This window comes from Macaca fascicularis, chromosome 5 (genome assembly GCF_037993035.2).
Source record: "Macaca fascicularis isolate 582-1 chromosome 5, T2T-MFA8v1.1".
In the NCBI taxonomy this organism is placed as follows: Eukaryota; Metazoa; Chordata; class Mammalia; order Primates; family Cercopithecidae; genus Macaca; species Macaca fascicularis.
The window spans coordinates 24,805,595-24,824,747 of record NC_088379.1 but is presented as its reverse complement, the minus strand read 5'-3'; the positions used below and the strand labels follow the sequence as shown (position 1 = coordinate 24,824,747).

General features: G+C 44.1%; 1 pseudogene; it reads left to right on the top strand.

Moving 5' to 3' along the window:
* The first annotated feature begins 11,483 nt into the window (after nucleotides 1-11,483).
* Nucleotides 11,484-11,748, top strand: LOC123573497 (SRA stem-loop-interacting RNA-binding protein, mitochondrial-like; annotated as a pseudogene).
* The last annotated feature ends 7,405 nt before the right edge of the window (nucleotides 11,749-19,153 follow it).

Sequence of the window (19,153 nt, the reverse complement as noted above, 5' to 3'; positions counted from 1 at the left end):
ACAAGGCTACAGTAACCAAAACAGCATACTACTGGTACCAAAACAGAGATATAGACCAATGGAACAGAACAGAGCCCTCAGAAATAATACCACACATCTACAACCATCTGATCTTTGACAAATCTGACAAAAACAAGAAATAGGGAAAGGATTCCCTATTTAATAAATGGTGCTGGGAAAACTGGCTAGCCATATGTAGAAAGCTGAAACTGGATCCCTTCCTTACACCTTATACAAAAATTAATTCAAGATGGATTAAAGACTTAAATGTCAGACCTAAAACCATAAAAACCCTAGAAGAAAACCTAGGCAATACCATTCAGGACATCGGCATGGGCAAGGACTTCATGTCTAAAACACCAAAAGCAATGGCAACAAAAGCCAAAATTGACAAATGGGATCTAATTAAACTAAAGAGCTTCTGCACAGCCAAAGAAACTACCATCAGAGTAAACAGGCAACCTACAGAATGGGAGAAAATTTTTTCAGTCTACTCATCTGACAAAGGGCTAATATCCAGAATCTACAAAGAACTCAAACACATTTACAAGAAAAAACAAATAACCCCATCAAAAAGTGGGCAAAGGATGTGAACAGATACTTCTCAAAAGAAGATATTTATGCAGCCAACAGACACATGAAAAAATGCTCATCATCGCTGACCATCAGAGAAATGCAAATCAAAACCACAATGAGATACCATCCCACGCCAGTTAGAATGGCAATCATTAAAAAGTCAGGAAACAACAGGTGCTGGAGAGGATGTCGAGAAATAGGAACACTTTTACACTGTTGGTGCGACTGTAAACTAATTCAACCATTGTGGAAGACAGTGTGGTGATTCCTCAAGGATCTAGAACTAGAAATACCATTTGACCCAGCCATCCCATTACTGGGTATATACCCAAAGGATTATAAATCATGCTGCTATAAAGACACAAGCACACGTATGTTTATTGTGGCACTATTCACAATAGCAAAGACTTGGAACCAACCCAAATGTCCATCAATGATAGACTGGATTAAGAAAATGTGGCACATATGCACCATGGAATACTATGCAGCCATAAAAAAGGACGAGTTCATGTCCTTATGCAGCTGGAAACCATCATTCTGAGCAAACTATCACAAGGACAGAAAACCAAACACTGCATGTTCTCACTCATAGGTGGGAATTGAACAATGAGAACACTTGGACACAGGGTGGGGAACATCACACACTGGGGCCTGTCATGGGGTGGGGGAAGGGGGGAGGGATAGCATTAAGAGACAGACCTAATGTAAATGATGAGTTAATGGGTTCAGCCCACCAACATAGTACATGTATACATATGTAACAAACCTGCACATTGTGCACATGTACCCTAGAACTTAAAGTATAATAATAATAATAATAATAAAAGAAAGTATAGGCCAGGGCTGGTGGCTCATGCCTATAATCCCAGCACTTTGGAAAGCCAAGGCAAGAGGATCGCTTGAGCCCAGGAGTTCGAGACCAGCCTGAGCAACATGGTGAGTTCCTGTCTCCACAAAAAAATACAAAAATTAGCTGGGTGTGTTTGCATGGTCCCAGTTACTTGGGAGGTTGGGGAAGAAAGATCGCTTCAGCCCAGGAGGTCGAGGCTGCAGTGAGCCATGATTGTACCACTGCACTCCAGCCTGGGTGAAAGAGACCCTGTCTCAAAAAACTAAAATAAATAAAATAAAATAACAAAATAAAACATGAACTTTATGGTGTGTGAATTATATCCCAATTAAAACACATTAGAGGGCCGGGCGTGATGGCTCATGCCTGTAATCCCAGCACTTTGGGAGGCTGAGGTGGGCAGATCATGAGGTCAGGAGATCGAGACCATCCTGGCTAACATGGTGAAACCCCGTCTCTACCAAAAATACAAAAAATTAGCCAGGCGTGGTGGCAGGCTCCCGTAGTCCCAGCTATTCGGGAGGCTGAGGCAGGAGAATGGAGTGAACCTGGGAGGCAGAGCTTGCAGTGGGCTGAGATCGCGCCACTGCACTCCAGCCTGGGTGACAGAGTGAGATTCCGTCTCAAAAAAACAAACAACCATGACAACAACAACAAAAACACACACACACATTAGAGGCCAGGCACAGTGGCTCACGCCTGTAATCCCAACACTTTGGGAGTTTGAAGTGGGTGAATCACCCAAGGTCGAGAGTTTGAGACCAGCCTGGCCAATATGGTGAAACCCCATCTCTACTAAAAATACAAAAAATTATCTGGGCGTGGTGGCGCTTGCCTGTAGTCCCAGCTACTCGGGAGGCTGAGGCAGGAGAATCGCTTGAACCTGGGAGGTAGAGGTTGCTTTGAGCCAAGATGGCGTCACTGCACTCCAGCCTAGGTGATAGAGCAAGACACAGTCTTAAAAAAAAATAATAATAATAATAATAAGATAAGTGATTGCCAGGTGTTGAGGGGAGGGAGAGATAACTAGGTGGAGCACAGAGGATTTTCATGGTATTATAATGGTGGGTTCTGGGAGGCGGAGGTTGCGGTGAGGTGAGATCACACCATTGGCCTCCAGCCTGGGCAGCAAGAGCAAAACACCGTCTCCAAAAAAAAAAAAAAAAAAAAAAATGGTGGGTTCACATCATTATAAATTTGTCCAAACCCATAGAATGTACAACACCAACAGTGAACCTGATGTCAACTCTGCTGTTTGGGTGATAATGATGTGTTAGGTAGGCTCGTGGATTGTAACAGGCGTACCCTCTGGACCGGGATGTGGAGAATGGAGGGTGGGGGGTGCTGTGCATGTGGGGGCAGGGGGCATATGGGAAATTTGTGCCTTCCACTCAATTTTACTGTGAACGTAAAACTGCTCTAAAGAATAAAATCTTTAAAAATTTCTAAAAATATTAAATTAGAAGTGGATATTTAAATTCATCAAATGACAAACAAAATCTTTCAAGAGAACAGATATTGATTAATTTTTTTTTTTTTTTTTTTTGAGACAGAGTCTTGCTCTTTTGCCCAGGCTGCAGTGCAGTGGCCTGATTTCGGTTCACTGCAACCTCCGCCTCCCGGGATCAAGTGATTCTCCTGCCTCAGCTTCCCGAGTAGCTGGGACTACAGGTGCACGCCACCACGGCGTGGCTAATTTTTGTATTTTTATTAGAGATGGGCTTTCACCATGTTGGTCAGGCTGGTGTAGAACTCCTGACCTCAAGGGATCCACTCACCTCGGCCTCCCAAAGTGCTGGGATTACAGGTATGAGCCACCGAGCCTGGCCATATTGATTGAATTTGACGAGTAGGTTTTTCATACTAAACTTTCCTTAGGTTTCTAAGATAACATCATTTGGTATTTCATGCACTTCTGGGTTTATTTACTGGAGTTTTGTGTAAAACTTTTGTGTTTAATACTGCTCCTTGGCCAGGTGCAGTGACTCATGCCTCTAATCACAGCACTTTGCGAGGCTGAGGTGGGCAGATCACGAGGTCACGAGTTCGAGACCAGCCTGACCAACATGGTGAAACCCTGTCTCTACTAAAAATACAAAAATTAGCTGGGCGTGGTGGCATGTGCCTGTAATCCCAGCTACTCAGGAGGCTGAGGGAAGAGAGTCGCTAGAACTTGGGAGGCAGAGGTTGCAGTGAGCTGAGATTACGCCACTGCACTCCAGCCTGGTGACAGAACGAGAGTCCATCTCAAAAAAAAGAAAACAAAACAACAGCAAAAAAACTGCTCCTTTATCATGAGAGTTTTCTATTCCTTGAAGGTCTTTTATAAAACACTTTATCTTGTAATCATTTAAACCCAGTGTTTTCTGCAGAGGTAATCGTCAACTTTTCTGTTATGGTCATTGCTTTGTGTAGATTATCGTGACTTGATTTAAGTTTGATCATTTACATTTTACTACAGAATCATTCCCTTCCTAAAGATTTTCAAATGAATTAGCACCGAGGTGTGCACAGAATTTAAAAATCTCTGTATGTGTAATTTGGTTATTTTATTTTATTTTAGAGACAGTTTCACTCCTGTCACCCAGACTGGAGTGCAGTGGCACAATTTCAACTCACTGCAACCTCCACCTCCTGGGCTCAGGAGATGCTCCCGCCTCAGCCTCCAAGTAGCTGGGACTATAGGTGCACACTACCATGCCCGGCTAATTTTTGTGTGTTTTTTTTTTAATAGAGACGGGATCCAGGCTTGTCTCTATCTCCTGGTCTCAAGTGATCAGCCCGCCTCAGCCTCCCAAAGTGCTGGTATTACAGGCATGAGCTACCATGCCTGGCCCATCTGTATGCTATCACTGCCCAGGCTGGAGGGCAGTGGTGCTATCTCAGCTCACTGCAACCTCCACTTCCCGGGTTCAAGCGATTCTCCTGCCTCAGCCTCCCAAGTAACTGGGATTACAGGTGCACATCACCACGCCTGGCTAATTTTGTATTTTCAGTAGAGATGAGGTTTCACCATGTTGGTCAGGCTGCTCTGGAACTCCTAACCTCAAGTGATCCACCCGCCTCAGCCTCCCAAAGTGCTGGGATTACAGGCATGAGCCACCATGCCTGGCCTATATGTGTGATTTTAGCTACTACTCCCTGCAGTGTATAGATTTAAAATGGCAAGATCTAAATCCAGAGGATCTGGGTTAAAGTCTCAGTTTACCACTCACCCTTATGATGAGCTTGGTTAGACAAGTTATTGCAGCTTCTCTGTGCTTGGCTTCCTGAAATGGAGAAAATGTAAAACAGAGATAACAATACTTGGACCATGTAAGAACACTGAACTAGGAGGTGAGCTAGGGCAAGACAAGTGCTTAGTTCAGTGCCTGGCAAACAGGAAATACTTGGTAAATGTGGGCTATTTTTGTATATCTAATATTTGGCATTTGAGATTTTTCACTATTTTTTTCTTTATTATACAAGTAAAATGTTATCTATTTTGTTTTTAATCCAACACTCTTTTCATTAATTCTAGATATTTTTAAATTTTTTGTAGAGATGGGGTCTCACTATGTTGCCTAGACTGGTCTCAAACTCCTGTGCTCAAGCAACTCTTCCACCTCAGCCTCCCAAGTAGTTGAGATTATAGACATGAGCCACTACACCCAATTAATTTTTTATTCTGTAGAGATGGGGATTTTGCTATGTCGTCCAGTTTGGTCTCAAACTCCTGGGCTCAAGCAATCCTCCTGCCTCAGTCTCCCGTAGTGCTGGGGTTACAGGCATGAGACACCATGCCCAGCCCTGGAAGGGTTGGTCTTGTTGTCTCAGGGGTGTTAGAGGTGGAAAAAAATCTGCATGTAAGTGGACCCTTGAAGTTCAAACTTGTGTTGTTCAAAGTCAACTGTATAATTAAAGTGATCTACGAGTACTAGAAAATCTTTATTTATTTATTTATTTATTTATTTATTTTGAGACGAAGTTTCGCTTTTGTTGCCCAGACTGGAGTGCATTGACAGCCAAGAGAAATCTACTTTGTGCTACATATGTGATTTAAAAGTTTCTAGTAGCCATGATTAAAAAAATAAAAAGGTGGCCATGTTGTGGGAAGTCAGGGACCCAGAACGGAAGGACCAGCTGAAGCCGTGGCAGAAGACAATAAATTGTGAAGATTTCATGGACATTTATCAGTTCCCAAAATTAATACTTTTATAATTTCTTATGCCTGTCTTTACTGCAATCTCTGAACATAAACTGTGAAGATTTCATGGACATTTATCACTTCCCCAATTAATACTCTTATAATTTCTTGTGCCTGTCTTTACTTTAATCTCTTAATCATGTTATCTTTGTAAGCTGAGGATGTATGTCATCTCAGGACCCTGTGATGATTACATTAACTATACAAATTGTTTGTAAAAATCTGTGTTTGAACAATATAAAATCAGTGCACCCTGAGAAAGAACAGAATAACAGCAATTTTCAGGGAATAAGGAAAGATAACCATAAGGTCTGTCTGCCTGTGGGGTTCGGCAGAATAGAGGCATAGTTCTTGCAAAAAGCCTATAGACAGATGTGTGAGTAGGAGAAATATCGCTGAACTCTTTTCCCAGCAGGTAATATTAATAATTAATACCCTGGGAAAGGAATGCATTCCCAGGGGTAGGTCTATAGATGACTGCTCTAGGAGTGTCTGTCTTATTCCGTTGAGATAAGGGATGAAATATGCCCTGGTTTTCTCCAGTGCCCTCAGGCTTACTAGGATTGGGAAATTCCAGCCTGGTAAATTCTAGTCAGACTGGTTGTCTGCTCTTGAACCCTGCTTCCTGTTAAGATGTTTATCAAGATAATGTGTCCCCAGCAGGACATGGACCCTCATCAGTAATTCTAATTTCATACTTGCCTTATGCTCTTGCTCTGCCCTTTGCCTTGTGATCTTTTATTGCCCTTTGAAGCATGTGATCTCTGTGACCCACTCCCTATTCGTACACCCCCTCCCCTTTTGAAATCCCTAATAAAAACTTGCTGGTTTAGCAGCTCAAGTGGGGATCATGGAAGCTGCCGATATGTGATATCACCCCCGGCAGCCCAGCTGTAAAATTCTTCTCTTTGTAATCTTTCTTTTTATTTCTCAGACCAGCTGACACTTTGGGAAAATAGAAAAGAACCTACGTTGAAATATTGGGGGCTTGTTCCCCTGATACAGCCAGGCTCGGTGGCTCATCCCTGTAATCCCAGTATTGAGGGCCAAACTTGAGGCCAGGAGTTTGAGACCAGCCTGGTCAACATGGTGAAACCCTGTCTCTACTGAAAATACAAAAATTAGCTGGGTGTGGTGGCGTGCACCCGTACTCCCAGCCACTCGGGAGGTTGAGGCTGGAGAATTGCTTGAACCTGGGAGGTAGGGGTTGCAGTGAGCCGAGATCATGCCACACACTCCAGCCTGGGTGACAAGAGTTTGACCCTGTCTCAAAAAATAAAATAAAATAAAAAGGTATAGGCAAAATTAATTTTAATTAATATATTTTATTTAACCCAATATAACCCAAGTAATATCATTTTATCATGTATCCAATATAAAATATATTGAGATCTTTTGCATTCTTTTTTTCAAACCAAGTTTTTAAAATCTAGTGTGAATTTCACATTTACAGCACATCTCCATTCAGATGCTAAAATGTCATTGGAAATAATCTGTGTCTAGATGTCATAAAATCTAGTTGAAGAAGTTGAAGAAATAGAGTCACAAAATTAAAAATTTGATAATACCAGTCACAAAATTAAAATTTGTTAATACCAGCCAGGCATGGTGGCTCACGCCTGAAATCCCAGCACTTTGGGAGACTGAGGGTGGCAGATGACTTGAGGGTAGGAGTTTAAGCCCAGCCACTGGCCAACATGGTGAAAATCTGTCTCTACTAAAAACACAAAAATTAGCTGTGCATGGTGGCAGGCATCTGTAATCTCAGCTACTCGGGAGGCTAGGGCATGAGAGCTTCTCAAACCTAGGAGGCAGAGGTGGCAGTGAACAGAGATCACACCACCGCACTCCAGTCTGGGTGATGGAGTGAGACTCCCTATCAAAAAAAAAAAAAAAAAAAAAAGCTATTCACTTCCTTCAAGCACCACTTAAGCTGCATCCCATGAATTTATTTAAAAAATTATTAATCATTTTAAAATCATATTTAAATAGATTAAAATTAATTAAATAAAATTAAAATTTCAATTTCTCAATCACCTTAACCACATTTCAGAGGCTCAGCAGCCACACATGGCTACAATCTGCTGTACTGAACAGGCAGCTTTACGCCCTTATTTATTTATTTATGTATTTATTTATTGAGACAAGATCTTGGTCTGTCACCCAAGCTGGAGTGCGGTGGCATGATCATGGTTCACTGCAGCCTCGACTTTCTAGGCTCAAGTGATGTGATTTCTTCCACCTCAGCCTCCTGAGTAGCTGGGACTACAGGCACACATCACTATATCCAGCTAAATTTTAAAAATATATATTTTGTAGAGCCCTGGCATGGTGGCTCACACCCATAATCCTTGCACTTTGGGAGACTGAGTAGGGCAGATCACCTGAGATCAGGAGTTCGAGACCAGCCTGGCCAACCAAGCAAGATCACCTGTCTCTACAAAAAATACAAAAATTAGCTGGGCATGGTGGTACAAGCCTGTGGTCGCAGCTACTCAGGAGGCTGAGGCAGGAGAATTGCTTGAACCTGGGATTCAAGAGATTGTGCCTTTGTACTCCAGCCTGGGTGGCAGACAGAGACTATGTCACATACGAAAGTTATATATATGTATAATTCCACCTCTCCAGTGGAAGAATGGCAAAACATGTGTGGCCTTCTTTAATCCATGAGATTTATGCTTAGAGTGATCACAAAACAAGTAAAGTATTTCCAGTGATCATTTAGCATCTGAATTGAGATGTGGTGTAAATGTAAAATTCACACTGAATTTTGAAGCCTTTGTATGAAAAAGGAATGCAAAATATCTCATTAGTATACTTTATATTGACTACAAAAATAAAACTTTCTTTAAAAATCTAAGAGTGACCAGAATAATAGTGAGGTGTTTTTGTTTTGCTTTGTTTTGTTTTTTGAGATGGAGTCTCACTCTGTTGCCCAGGCTAAAGTGCAGTGGTACGATCTAGGCTCACTGCAACTTTCATCTCCCCGGGCTCAAGCTATTCTCAGGCCTCAGCCTCCCAAGAAGCTAGGATTACAGGTGCCCACCACCACACCCAGCTATTTTTTGTATTTTTAATAGAGACGGGGTTTCACCTTGTTGACCAGGCTGGTCTTGAACTCCTGACCTCAGGTGATCCACCTTCCTCGGCCTCCCAAAGTGCAGGGAGTATAGGTGTGAGCCACTGCGCCCGGCTGGTTATTTCTTAAATACAACCTTTTCTTCTCGGACACAAGTCAGCTAGCAGACCTTCATGCTTCCAGTAGCAGAGAACTCCTACCTAGCTCTCTGAGGGTTCCACTAAAGCCATCTCACCAGACTTCGAGGGAGAAGGAAGCATGCCCATTGTCTTAGTTCATTTTCTGTTGCATTTTAATACCTGAAACTGGGTAATTTATAAGAAAATAAATTTATTTCTTACAACCATGGAGGCTGGGAAGTCCCAGGTTGAGGAGACACATCTGGTGAGGGCCTTCTTGCCACTGGGGACTCTGTAAAGTCCCAAGGTGGCACAGGTCATCACAAAGTGAGGGGGTAAGCGTGATAGCTCAGGTCTCCTTATGTTCTTATGAAGTTCTTATGAAGTTCTATACCCACGATAACCCATTGATCCATTCATTCATGTATGGATTAATCCATTTGTGAGTGCAGTCTTCATGACCCAATCATCTCGTATTTATTTATGTATTTATTTTTTTATTTTGAGATGACGTTTTGCTCTGTTGCCCAGGTTGGAGTGCAGTGGTGAAATCTTGGCTCACTGCAAACTCTGACTCTGGAGTTCAAACAATTCTCCTGCCTCAGCCTCTCGAGTAGCTGAAACTACAGGCGCCTGCCACCATGGCTGGTTAATTTTTGTATTTTTAGTAGAGATGGGTTTTACCATGTTGGCCAGGCTGGTCTCGATCTCCTAACCTTGTGATCTGCCTGCCTCAGCCTCTCAAAATGTTGGGATTACAGGTGTGAGCCAGCACGCCCAGCCTCAATCACCTCTTAAAGGCCCCGCCTCTTAACACTGTTGAATTGGGGACTAGATTTTAACCTGAGTTTTGGAGGGGACAGATATTCCAATCATAGCACCCATCTTGGACTGGCCCTCAGATGAAAACATATGGAGGGGTGGGGAGCAGGAAGTTAGTGATCACAGCCAACATTCCTCAGCTTAGCTTGGGCCACCAACAGCCAGGCCTGCTTCTGCCCACACTTCTTGCTTTGTCTAAAAATATCTCCTGATAATGTCTTCCATCCACCACATACAGATTCTTAATACTTACGTTCCTTTTTTCCTTGGGGCGTAAGAATGAGAGTGATAGGAAGATCAAAGAAGTGTCATAAAATAAGCTTGGTCATGTTAAAATTTCAACCCATTTCCTGCTTGCCCCCCAAAATACTCGCCAGTGGCACTTGCAGCCACAGTGTTTACCCTGAGATAATTTTGCCACAAAAGATCTCGCTTTTTTTTTTTTTTTTTTTTTTTTTGAGACAGAGTCTTGCTTTGTCACCGAGGCTAGAGTGCAGTGGCTCGATCTCCACTCACTGCAACCTCTGCCTCCCAGGTTCAAGCAATTCTCTGCCTCAGCCTACCGAGTAGCTGGGATTACAAGCGCCTGCCACCACGCCTGGCTAATTTTTTGTATTTTTAGTAGAGATGGAGTTTCACCATCTTGGCCAGGCTGGTCTTGAACTCCTGACCTCGTGATCCACCCGCCTTGGCCTTCCAAAATGCTGGGATTGCAGGCGTGAGCCACCGCACCTGGCACTTTTTAAAATCATTTTTGCATTGCTCTATAATATAGACTTTGGAAACAAAAGCCATCATTCTACTTAGAGCATTCTGTTTTCAGTAGTGGTATTTCCATTGACAAAATATAGTCATTCTCAATCACTGAAAATGTGAAATCCTAGAAAACAAAACATTCCTACGCATGACGTTAGCATTGTTCTTGAATACTTGTTGGCCACAGATTCATTTGATGAATCTGATTTTTCATTCAGAGGATTCTGATGCTAGCTATGTTTAGAAAGAACTCCAGGAACAGTTTTTATATCTTCTTATTACATTGAAAATCAGTCAGATTTGCTTCAGCCTCCAAGAGTGTGTTTATGTAAAATTAAATGAGCGCTGCCAGTGAGCTGCACTTTTTGTTCTCTAAACGGGAAAAGAAGTAGAGTTTATCTGAGCAGGCAAGGATGAATCAGGTAGGGGCATGAAGGTGAGGCTTTTATAGGGTGAATGAAGAGGCAGAGCAAAGAAACTCTGTGATTGGTTCAAGTTTGAGCCATTCCTTTACTTGGCCTATCCCAGTGGGAGGTTAATGGGAAGACAACCAATGCCCAAGTAGCTGCCCGTGCTGGGCAGAGTTTAAGCTTCCTTTTCCTTTAAATTCTGAGTTAAGTTTCCCTTTGCTTATGTAGGATTCCAGGCTAATGGCCTGTCATTTAATTATTTTAACAGAAGGAACAAGATTTTCTCACTGTTTTCATACAGAATGTTGGGGGACCAGGGGCAGGAACAGGGCCAGAAGTGGACACAATTTTCTAACCAAATTTTCCCATTGGTGGCCAGGCATGGGGGCTCACGCCTGTGATTCCAGCACATTGGGAGGTCCAGGCGGGCGGATCACATGAGGCCAGGAGTTCGAGACCAGCCTGGCCAACATGGTGAAACCTCGTCTCCACTAAAAATACAAAAAAATTAGCTGGGCGTGGTGGCGGGCACCTGTAGTCCCACTCGTCAGGAGGCTGAGACAGGAGAATCACTTGAACCTGGGAGGTAGAGGTTGCCATGAGCTGAAATCGTGCCTCTGCACTCCAGCCTGGGCAACAGAGCAAGACTCTGTCTCAGGAAAAAAAAAAAAAAAAAAGTCTAAAGATGGTGGCCTTAGCAGGGAGAGGTGCCATGGCGCTGTGTGGAAGTATCAGTCGGCCAGTTGTTTTTGTAAGAAAAATTCCTTGGACCGTGGCGTCAAGACAAGGAGACTGGCTTTCACAGAGGTTTGGGTTGGGTTCAGTTTTCTTCAGAACTTCAGAATGCACTACAGCAGGAAAATCATATTATAGGTGGAGTAAAGCTCCAGGTTTAAGCTCAAAGGCCAAAAGTTTTGCAAACATCTGATGATGAAGAGAAAAATTTTTAAGACCGTTTCAGCCTATTAAATAAAGTTAACATAACTGAGAAAAACAACAAACGAACAAACAAATGTCCTCATTGGCTACCAGGGACGATAAACTCCAAGGGAAAGAAGGGTGACAGCTTCTTCCCTCCACCAGCTAACCTCAAGGTTCTCACCTGGTTCCAAGGCAGCCTGCAATGATAACCTCATTCCCTTTCCCCACAGTCGTGGATATTTGGGAAGTGACCTTCCTGCCTTGACACACAACGTGTCCCACAAATACTTCATGCAGTTGTGAAATGCAAGGACCAGGTCACTCCCGAGGACAAGGAAGCTGGGGCTTAATGACCTTCAGTAAGACGGAGTCTCTGAGTCTCCGACCTTTTCCTTTTTTTTTTTTTTTCTTTTGAGACAGAGTCTCACTCTGTCGCCCAGGCTGGAGTGCAGTGGTGTGATCTCGGCTCATTCCAACCTCTACCTCCTGGGTTCAAGTGATTCTCTTCCTCAGCCTCCCAAGTAGCTGGGATTATAGGCCCATGCCACCACACCTGGCTAATTTTTGTATTTTTAGTAGAGACAGGATTTCACCATGTTGGCCAGGCTGGTCTGGAACTCCTGACCTCAAGGGATACATGCGCTTCGGTCTCCCAAAGTTCTAAGATTACAGGCATGAGCCACCGCACCTGGCCTGCCCTTTATTCTTGTATCTGGGTGGCTCTGCAGCCTTTCTATAAGTCCTTCCTTCCAGACACCTTGATCCTTCGACTCCCATGCGTCTGTCCTGCTCTAGTAACTGTGATTACTGTGAGGTCAGTGAATCCCAAGGCAGCACAATTCAGTGGTCCGAGGAGTGGGCTGTGGATCTTAATCTTCTCATCTTGGGACCCTCAGCTATGTCCCTGGAAGCTTCTGCATCTCTCTCTCTACTAAATGGAGATAAATAACTCCTATTTCTCAGGCTATATGATGAGTCAGTGAGGTGATGAATGGAGAAGGCCTATGTAGGGCTGGGTGCAGTGGCTCACACCTGTAATCTCAGCACTTTGGGAGGCTAAAGGGAGAGGATTGCTTGGGCCTAGGAGTTGGAGGCTGCAGTGAGCCATGATCATGCCACGACACTCCAGCCTGAGTGACAAGAGGGAACCGACTCTGAAAAAACATATTTTTTTTTTTAAAAAAGAAAATGCCTCCAAAATAATGAGGATTATATAAGAAAAAAGAAAGAAAGAAAATGCCTATTTTGGGAAGTCACCTGCAGTTCCTATTATGATGTTTTTTGTTTGTTTTTTATTTTATGAGACAGAGTCTTGCTCTGTTGCCCAGGCTAGAGTGCAGTGGCAATCTTGGCTCACTGCAAACTTCGCTTCCCAAGCTCACACGATCCTCGTGTCTTAGCCTCCTGAGTAGCCGAGATTACAGGCGTGCACCACCATGCCTGTCTAATTTTTGTATTTTTAGTGGAGATGAGGTTTCTCCATGTTGGCCAGGCTGGTCTTGAACTCCTCAAGTGATCCGCCTTTCTCAGCCTCCCAAAGTATTGGGATTACAGGCATGAGCCGCTGCACCCGACCTTACTAGGATGTTAGAGTGGGACCTTCAACCACCCAGAGCATCCATGGTTGTCACATCTGGGCCTCCATGGCATCTGATTGTCAAGTCTGGGAGGAGAAACAGAGCACGCTGAGCTCTGGAGCTCGCCCACCCATGGGTCAGCTGGGGAACCTCATGACAGGCTCCATTCTCATGGGAAAGGCCTGTAGATTCACCTCTGCCTGAGCCTGGGTGAGAAAATTCGTTTAATTCAAAGGTAAAGTGTTAGTAAGTTCCCCTGTCCCCACCTCCTGGCAATTCTAAATGCCACATCTTACAATTAGCTTCCTTAATAAATAATACAATGAATATTTTCATCTCCATCATTCTGTCCTGTGTGTCTTATTTTTCAGTTGATTCTAAATTCTGTAAGGTGGCCAGGCGTGGTGGCTCACACGTATAATCCCAGCACTTTGGGAGGCTGAGGCAGGTGAATCTTTTGAGGTCAGGAGTTTGAGACCAGCCTGGCCAACATGGTGAAACCCCGTCTCTACTAAAAATACAAAAAAAAAAAAAAAAAAAAAAAAAAGAAGCCGGGCGTGGTGGCGCATGCCTGTAATCCCAGCTACTTCGGAGGCCGAGGTACGAGAATCACTGGAACCTGGGAGGCGGAGGTGGCACTGAGCTGAGGTGGCACCACTGTACTCCAATAGAGCAAGGCTCGGCCTCAAAAAATAAATAAGTAAATAAATAAAATAAATAAATAATAAATACATACATTCTGTAAGGGAAGAAAAGGATGTTATTTACTGACTTCCTAAGACTCCAATGAAGTAAAATGCAAAACTACAATCTCAGCACCAACAGGCAGGTTCCAGAGCCCCTCTGGGTCCTAGGTAATTAACCAGAGCCAAATCAGAAGACGTAATTTTACTTCATGGCAGCGTAATTTATGCTGTCCTCACAGGCCATATGTTAACCAGGGCCTGCAAAGGATGATTCACTCTGCTAATACAGCACACCAATGACTTGAAGCTGAAGCTAGTGATTTATTTTTAACTAAAAAGAATATTTTTTAGGCCGGGCATGGTGGCTCACACCTGTAATCCCAGCGCTTTGAGAGGCTAAGGTGGGTGGATCACTTGAGGTCAGAAGTTCAAGACCAGCCTGGCCAACATGGTGAAACCCCGTCTCTACTAAAAATACAAAAATTAGCTTAATGTGGTGCTGTGTGCCTGTAACCCCAGCTACCCAGGAGACTGAGGCAAGAGAATCACTTGAACCTGGGAGGAAGAGGTTGTAGTGAGCCAAGATCACGCCATTGTATTCCAGCCTGGGAGACAAGAGCAAAATTCCATCTCAAAAAAAAAAAAAAAAACCAAAAATTTTTTTTAGAGACAGAGTCTTGCTCTGTTGCCCAGGCTGCTGTGCAGTGGCGAATCATAGCCCACTGCAGCCTCCAACTCCTGGGCTTTCGTGATCCTCTTGCCTCAGCCTTCTAAGTAGCTGGGACTACAGGCTCACACCATCATACCTGGCTAATTTTTAAAAATTATTATTATTGTTGTTATTGTGAGACACAGTTTCATTCTGTCACCCAGTGGCACGATTCTTGGCTCACTACAACTTCTGCCTCCCAGGTTCAAACAATTCTCATGCCTCAGTCTCCTCAGTAGCCTCCTGAGTAGCTACTGAGGGACTACAGGTGCCCGCCACCATACCCAGCTAATTTTTTTTATTTTAGTAGAGACAGAATTTCACCATGTTGGACAGGCTGGTCTCGAGTTCCTGACCTCAAGTGATCCACCCACCTCAGTCTCCCAAAGTGCTGGGATTACAGGCATGAGCCACCGCGCCAGGCCTAAACAATTTTTTGTAGTGACAGGGTCTCACTTTGTTGCCCAGGCTGGTGTTGAACTCCTGGGCTCAAGTGATTTTCCCACCTCAGCCTCCCAAAGCACTGGGATTGCGAGGTTGAGTCATTGTGCCTGGCCTGAAGCTAATGATTAACTAATGCGCCCTGGTGAACCTGTGTCACCACGCCAGGCAAGAGACAGGAGGTTTCTTCTCTGAAGGAATTAACCAAAGGAGCCACAGTAAGAAGGACAAAGGGTGGGTGATGAGCTGCAGGAAATACAGCAGACTGAAGCCACGGTCTACACTTCAGTGTTGAATTCTGTATCCGTTATCTTGTGCTGTGTAACAAACAACCTCAAATTTGTAACGTCGTAAAAACAATCACCATTTTATTTGGTTACTCCATGGTCAGCAATCAGGGACGGGCTTTTCTGAGCTGTTCCGCTGACCCCACCAGTCAGGCAGGATGCTGGCTGGATGCTCTATGGTGGCTTCATCTGCATGTCTGGTGACAGTGCTGACTGGATGCTGGGCCTGTCTCTGCTCCAGGTCACTTATCCACAAGATTCTAGAAGACAATGGAGCAATACTTTCCTTATGCCGAGGCAGTGGTTTTCAAACTATTGATCAATCTTGGGGCAAAAATACATTTTCACACACACATGGACTCAACGCATAGACTCAAAAATTTTATTTTCTCTGTATCCTTTCTTGGGTATGAAAGAAAGAGAGAGAAAGAAAAAAGGAGGGAGAGAGGGAGGGAGAAAGTGCAGAAGGTGAGCAAAAGAAAGAGAGACAGAAAGAGGGAGGAAGGGGAGAGGACGTGAGGGAAGGGGAAGAGAGAGGGGAGGGAAGAAGCCAAAAGGTTGTCAGGTGATTGAAAGCAACTGGGGAAGATTATTTATAGGTAGATGACAGCACTGATGAAAACAAAGAAAGAAAATGTTGGTGCACTATTTAGTTCTGCAGTTTATCACATTTATATAATAATAATATTGTAAATATTAACTACTGGTTGGGAGAAGGAGTCATTGGTAGTGAGGGTGAGTGGCATGAGAACTAAATTCTATCTCCTCCAAAACAGATCAATGGCTGCATTAAGAAAAAGCCACTATAATCATGTGATAACTGCAGAACAAAATACAGAAGAAAGCACTGAAAGAGCTGGAAAGGATGATTGCCCCTGGGGAGCCAGAGACGAGTATTGGACAGAGCGGGGAGCAGAGGAAATGACAATGTTGTTTATTGTACATCTCTAGACATTTTATTTTTTTTCTGAGATGGAGTCTTGCTTTGTTGCCCAGGCTGGAGTGCAGTGACATGATCTCAGCTCGCTGCAACCTCTACCTCTCGAGTTCAAGCGATTCTCCTGCCTCAGCCTCCCAAGGAGCTGGGATTACCACTCCTGGCTAATTTTTTGTATTTTTAATAGAGATAAGGTTTCACCATGTTGGCCAGGCTGGTCTCAAACTCCTGACCTCAACTGATCTGCCTGCCTTGACCTCCCAAAGTGCTGGGATTATAGGCATGAGCCATTGCGCCCAGCCAGACATATGTGATCTTCAATCTTGACAAATAATAATGTAAAAAACCCTTTTAAGGCCAGGCGTGGTGGCTTGCGCCTATAATCCCAGCACTTTGGGGGGCCGAAGCAGGTGGATCACTTGAGGTCAGGAGTTCGAGATCAGCCTGGTCAACATGGTGAAACCTCATCTCTACTAAAAATACAAAAATTAGCCAGCCATGGTGGTGGGCACCTGCAGTCCCAGCTACTTGGGAGGCTCAGGCAGGAGAATCACTTGAACCCAGGAGGTGGAGGTTACAGTGAGCCGAGATCATGCCACTGCACTCCAGCCTGGGTGATAGAGCAAGACTCTGACTCAAAAACAAAAACAAAACCTCCTTTAAAAATAACACTCACCACTGCCATTAGTTGGGACTAGAAAGTGAGTTTACAGAGCAACGATTTGTTTTGGAAATGCCGAGTGGTCCTTGGCTCCTGTCCTGTGGCTGCAGAGCCCAGTCCGAGGACTGCTCTCAGGCCATGTGGCATTTATTCAGCTCATCCTAATAATCCCAGGCCAGTGCTGGCCTTGGTTTCTTGGGTTGGTAGCAGCCTTCTTGACTTGGCATGTCACTTTGGAAATACTCAGAGGGAGAAAAATGCAAACAAGCGTGGGAAGTGTGTCTTGTACATCTGCCATGCATGTTCATCCCCTATATTTTGAGGCAGAGCCATATGCCAAGCACTTACAGTAAACCCACCCTGCCTAAATATTTACATATATTGCTTCATTTGCATAATCACAGGAAACCAAGTGTTACTGTCCCATATTCCAGATGAGGAAGTTGCTATTGAGACAGTAAATGACAGGGCTACGAGTGAAACCCAGCAACCTGAGTGATTCCAAGTCCAAACTCACTGTGCTCTGCAATCCGGATTAAGCCCTCAGTACAGCTGACCTACAAAGAGGTGTGACCTGCTTAGTCCTGCAAATATTTCTTAAAGTCAACTCTTCCGTAGCAAGTTATTTATTTATTTAGTTAAGAGTTTAGCTCTTTTTGCCCAGGCTGAAGTGCAGCAGCACGATCTTGGTTCACTGCAACCTCCTATTCCCAGGTTCAAGTGTTTCTCCTGCTTCACCCTCCTGAGTAGCTGGGATTACAGGCACCCACTACCACACCCAGCTAGTTTTGTATTATTTGTTTGTTTGTTTATTTATTTATTTATTTATTTATTTATTTATTTCAGATGGAGTCTCACTCTGTCGCCCAGGTTGGAGTGCAGTGGCGTGATCTCGGCTCACTGCAAGCTCCACCTCCCAGGTTCAAGCGATTCTCCTGCCTCAGCCTCCCAAGTAGCTGGGACTATAGGTGCCCACCATCACGCCCAGCTAATTTTTTGTATTTTTAGTAGAGATGGGGTTTCACTGTGTTAGCCAGGATGGTCTTGATCTCCTGACCTTGTGATTCACCCTCCTCGGCCTCCCAAAGTGCTGGGATTACAGGTGGGAGCCACTGCACCCCACCTAGTTTTGTATTTTTAGTAGAGACAGGGTTTTACCATGTTGGCCAGGCTAGTCTTGAACTCCTGACCTCAAGTGATCCACCTGCCTCGGCCTCCCTCCCAAAGTGCTGGGATTACAGGCATGAGCCACCGCACCCAACCAACATGTTATTTTGACTAGCACAGGTGGTTGGCAGAACACATAGCACTGAAAGGCCATACTTTCCATTCAAACCAGAACTTTCTTTGAATGCAGCAAAAAGGTAGTGGCACTCCAAGGAAACAAGCAAGGAACAACTAAGAAACTCTATCCTATTTTTCTCACTTAGGCTGAAAAACGCTAACTTGGAAAGGGTGGCCCATTGCTCTTTTTCCTTTCAGTTCTTCCTTACTCATCAGGAAGGCAGAGAGCATGGGCAGAATGTGTACAAAAAGTGAAATCAGGCTGGGCAGGTTGGCTCATGCCTGTAATCCCAGCACTTTGGGAGGCCGAGGCGGGTGGATCACCTGAGGTCAGGAGTTCCAGACCAGCCTGGCCAACATGGTGAAACCCCGTCTCTACTAAAAATACAAAAATTAGCTGGGTGTGGTGGCACACACCTGTAATCCCAGCTACTTGGGAGGCTGAGGCAGGAGAATTACTTGAATCCTGGAGGCAGAGGTTGCAGTGAGCAGAAATCACACCACTGCACTCTAGCCTGGGCGACAGAGCGAGACACTGTCTCAAAAAAAAAAAAAAAAATTAGTGAAATGAAAACAATTGAGTTAGTTTTGTGCAATGCTCTCACTGTTCTTTTAGGAATAAAATACATGTGTGAGCTACACGTAAGAGCTACGTCATGTCAGTGATTCCACAGACGAGTTAACAGGCCTTATCTTTGTGTTTGAAATTGGCATTGCACAATATAAAACTACACTTTTCCCCAGGTTTTTGAACAAGAGGCTCCACAAATTATGCAGCTGGAGGGTCACATAGTAAGTGGTGGGTAGTGACATTCGGTAAGGGAAGAGACCTCACTTCTTTATAAAATAGAT